Below are 4,870 nucleotides of genomic sequence, written 5' to 3' on the forward strand. Positions count from 1 at the left end.
CGTAAACCTAACCAAACCTAAACGTTAACTTAGTGTGTATATATATATATATATATATATATATATATATATATGTGTGTGCTACAGTTTAGAGCGTATTCTGTGAAATGATTATTAGTTATAACAAAGTACATTGCACGAGTCACATTATTTTAATATTAACAATGCTCAAATTTAATATTAATTCTCACAAAATATCACGGTAGTCATCACACATGTATATAACTTAAAAAGAAAGAATTAGAATCGCTTTAACTTCATTACCTTCTCACATATTCACAAGTGTGACAACACCCAGCACGGAACACACAGAATTGTTATTTCAGCTAAGAGCTACACAATAAGCTACCTGCCTTCTGTCCACTGTGGGGAATCGAACCCAGGATTTTACGTTGTGTTTCCGTAAATTTACCGCTAGCCAACCGGGATACACACATAGAATTAGGTAAGATTCTGTACAAAGACGCTTTTAAAATGATTTTGAACACGAGTTTATTTTTTAAGACTGAAAATCACAGGTGGTAGAATTTACAAGCAAGAGCTCTCAGTTTCTCGACAGAACACTAACAACACAATCCACCTCTACCGCTAGTAAGCCACATATACCTGCCGTCGATATCGAGAGAGTCCGAAACACCCTACAACAACCCCAAAATGCCTCTGAATTACTTAAGGTATTCCCCAACTTGAAATTAAAAGAAATCAGACGTTTACCAAAAGGACACCTGGTGTTGAACCCAAGAACTATGAACACCTGCAAGTCTAATGGCTAGACACTTTCCTTGGAGGTAACATCACCGTACATACACCTACCAGCTTCACACACTAAATACTGAACATCAAGAAATCCACGATGAGCTGGTAGCACTAGGTCTATCTCCAAAAAAGAGAATAAGTCAGTGATGCAGTACTTCAAATGTCAGAAGTTTGGGTACTCTAAACCTAACTGCACCGTAAACCCGCGGTGTATCAGATGCCCCGGGCCTCACGAAGTCGAAAATTGTCTCAATCAATGCGAGGAGGTTAGATATACTAATATTTAGGGCGCACGCGCTGGAAGTTACAGATTCTGCCTCAAGCTTCAGGAACGCGGCAGGTTAAACACTACCAATTACACAACATCAAAAACATTCCCCTCAGCACCTTCATTCACCCACTCTCACTTACCTTCCTCAGCACAAATGTGCTCCACTGCTCCATAAACAACACCCTAATTTTTCAGTCATGCAACAACCCGCACTAGTTAACCCCTTTCCCGTACCAGCTACAAACAGAATGAATACACGAACTCACACCACCACACAATCCTTCATTTTCACTGCCATCAACAACGGGACGTCCTCTGAACACACCCCACAAAAACACTTATGCAGCTGTAGCTTCACAAAGCCACAACACATAACAACATCACCCGGAACTTCCTGGTACACCCTGCCGTGTTTAGCGATCACTTACCAATATCCTTTATAATACAAATCAACAGACAAGACACCTGGATTAACTTTACCACCAGTATCTAACTACACCAGGCTGACTGGAAAACTTTCAACAATCCAACCAACACGCTTCCTCACACTAATCATCATGACTTATGAAAGCGATATTACTAAAGCCATTTTCAAGGCTACACAAACAATAGTTCCCTCCTTCTGTGGAGACTCTACATTCCACTACTGGACGCTTACGCACGAAAAAGAAATATCAAAATATATAAAAATAACAACTGATCACACTTTTGAAATTCATTAGACAAGCAAAATCAACTAAAATTCGATGACAAGGAACCCACTTTGAGACTAGTAATGGCTGGAGACGGCTTGAATGGGTACCTCTTCTAAGTTTCACAACAGTTCCGGTCATGTGACTTCTTTGTTCAATACTGTATATATATATATATATATATATATATATATATCCGTGTAAATTACTTGTACCTGATGATGACAAAACCTTGTCGAAACGTTGTACATTTGCTGTTATATTAAAGTTTTTCTTCATTACCCATTCAAGCCGTCTCCAGCCATTATTAAAATCAACTAAGAGAATTCTGGAAAAAATTCAGATCACTCTCGTCTGATAACAACTTGTTTCACCACATTAAATATAATAACACAATTACCAAAACTGGCATCGATAAAGCCAAACTACTTGCTGACATCAATTCTCTTTCCTTTAAACCCCTCAAACAAAATGTTGAAAACAGCATTTCCATGAGGCCAAACTTATACAACCGACAATTTCCGGCTAACTAACACTGATGACATTTCATTCACAGATAGCACTGACATATTTAACAGCAAAATCACCAAAAAACGAACTACTAATTCACTTCACATTATGAACTTATTACTATGAACAGGATATTACCCAGACTCATGAGAAAAAACAACAACATTATAATCATTACAATCGTCCCTAAAATCGCGTCCAACAGCTCCTAAACCGATAATTTCAGACGATTCAGTCTTCTAAGTTGCTTGGACAAACGCCTAGAATGGATTGTATCAATCCGATTACTTTTTTTTCTCGAAAACAACAACCTTCTCCTGAACACCCAAAGTTCTTCTCGCAAAGGGAGACAAACCACAGATCACATAATCAGTCTACAAATCCTTTAACAATAACCAAGTAACTTTAGCTGTATTGTAAACAATAAACCACAGATCACATAACCAGTCTACAAATCCTTTAACAATAACCAAGTGACTTTAGCTGTATTGTAAACAATAAACCACAGATCACATAATCAGTCTACAAATCCTTTAACAATAACCAAGTAACTTTAGTTGTATTGTAAACAATAAACCACAGATCACATAACCAGTCTACAAATCCTTTAACAATAACCAAGTAACTTTAGCTGTATTGTAAACAATATAATAATCAAATGGATCTCAATTTTTAGCCGCGGCATAGCGGCCAATAGAATGGCTCTGAGTTTGTTTTTTTCTTTCTTTCAAGTACGAACTTTTAACTCATAGTTCGTTCATCTAATTACAGTTTTGGACTCATGGGGTCAAACCCTTTTGATTGATGTATTTAACCACGCCCAAAGTCTCATAGATTAATTGACTCAATTCAATATGAGGGTAGGCTGGCAGAGATCCTGATGAGTAATCAAATCGAATCGGTATACGCGCTCCCCACGTTTGGTATTGCTGGCGCACAAAAATATAGCTAATAAAAAGGAAAAAAAAAGGTCATAGATAAATTTACTCTAATCCTGCCTAAAAGAATTTCAAGTGCCGCGGCTATTGAGCAGTCCCTCTTGTTTTTAAAAACTGATCGGCTGTAACAAAAATAAATAACACTTTGTCAAAATCTTTCAACATCACAGCAGGTGTTTCACAAGGTCCAGTCCTTTCACCACTCATTTATATTCTGCTTGTGATCAACAAACCATTTACCGAACTGACATATACACATTTTTCACAATATGCTAATGATGTTGTTCAGAGCGTATCACGTAATCCGTTCAAAAATCTCTATACGTAATTATCAACTGGGGTAATGATTGGCGCTTACTACCTAACCCAATCAAAACTCACGGCATCACCTTTAAAAAAATATTAAAAAGACTAAAATTAGATGCACTCCGCAGGGTCCCTGAAAGTGTGCTGTTTCAAGAGTAACAAATATTTTTATTTCTTGCTTTTGAAGTTCATATGTTATGCTGTGTTGTAGACTACAGAGTGCATAATTCGTCTCGTGCATACGCACGTTTTACTGGCATCACGACAGTACAAATTGCAATGTTAAGCATCCCTTGTGTGACGTCATTTTAGTGTATACTGTCTGACAGACAATACACTACTGTATAGTGGTGGGAGTGGTTAAAACAGGTGACCCCTCCAGGCGGCCTATGGCACTCTTTCGGGGAAAATTAGGCAACCATGAAATAAAATTATGCTCTTACGTCAAATTTCTGAGTATTACTTTGGACACCTACCTTACTTGGGCTCAACATTTCAAAAATATAAATAAATAAACCAACAGTAATCGAATTACTTTTCTTAGACTGATAGCAGGAAAAAAAAAAGGTTGTAAACCCCTCATTATTTTAAATAATTACAAAACGTACGACATAATGCAGAACACAACCAAAAATCATAACTCCAAACCTCTCCTAACAACCCACAGCAAATATTCATGCGAACTGAAATTATTAATGTGAAGGGGGATACACATATCCCTGAACACCCCAGTTAGGGAAAGATTTTTTCCCGTAACAAGTGAATTTCTGCCACGATATAAAAAAATAAAGAACGAAAAAGGTCAACCAAACGTATTAATCATACACAAACAAACCGGCGTTAGGAGATAAACACGTACATTGTTTGACACCAAACATTAATACTGTACTAAATTTAGTTACATAAAAAGCTTTTAATATATAGTTAGAATATTTAGAAGCAAACGCCTGATCTTGACGAATTTGAAATGTCCGTTAGGATTGAATTTAGTAGATTGCTGTCACATGTGACCCTAGAATTTGGCCATCTGATGCTTATGTTTTTCCAAATTACATTGTATATTGCTTGAGGAAAGACCAAAGAAGAACTTAGGTGGGTAGTATTACAAATCTAATTTCCACTTGTAAGTTCTAACTGTATTTTTAAAAATTTGTGTGGACCGTTGAAAAATATATAAATCCTTGTTTAGTAGCTTTTACCAGTATTAGCTTAATTAATAAAACAGTTGTTTCAATCAAAATGTGATTCAAGACCTAACACTCACTGTCAAACCACGCGTAGCTTTGTTTAAGGTTATCGTGTTTTGGTACAGGAAAGGACAGTGAAGTTTATTAGTTTAAATTTACAATAGCTTAAAATATTTTACATTACTTCTTCTTACTGAGCAAATAGACAAG

The 4,870-nt window shown here is 36.6% G+C and overlaps 1 protein-coding gene across 3 annotated transcripts in view; it reads right to left on the reverse strand.

The window, feature by feature from the left end:
- Window positions 1-4,870, reverse strand: part of LOC106458346 — a 42,409-nt gene that overhangs the window by 21,669 nt on the left and 15,870 nt on the right. The window contains exon 1 of one of the 3 annotated variants that reach the window (XM_022384534.1): window positions 1,168-1,241. The exons of the other annotated variants lie outside the window; for them this stretch is intronic. The gene's annotated coding sequence lies outside the window, so the exon portion shown is untranslated. Of the gene's footprint in view, window positions 1-1,167; window positions 1,242-4,870 lie in introns of those variants that run through there. 3 annotated transcript variants of the gene reach the window in all.

This window comes from Limulus polyphemus, unplaced genomic scaffold (genome assembly GCF_000517525.1).
Source record: "Limulus polyphemus unplaced genomic scaffold, Limulus_polyphemus-2.1.2 Scaffold449, whole genome shotgun sequence".
Taxonomy (NCBI): Eukaryota; Metazoa; Arthropoda; class Merostomata; order Xiphosura; family Limulidae; genus Limulus; species Limulus polyphemus.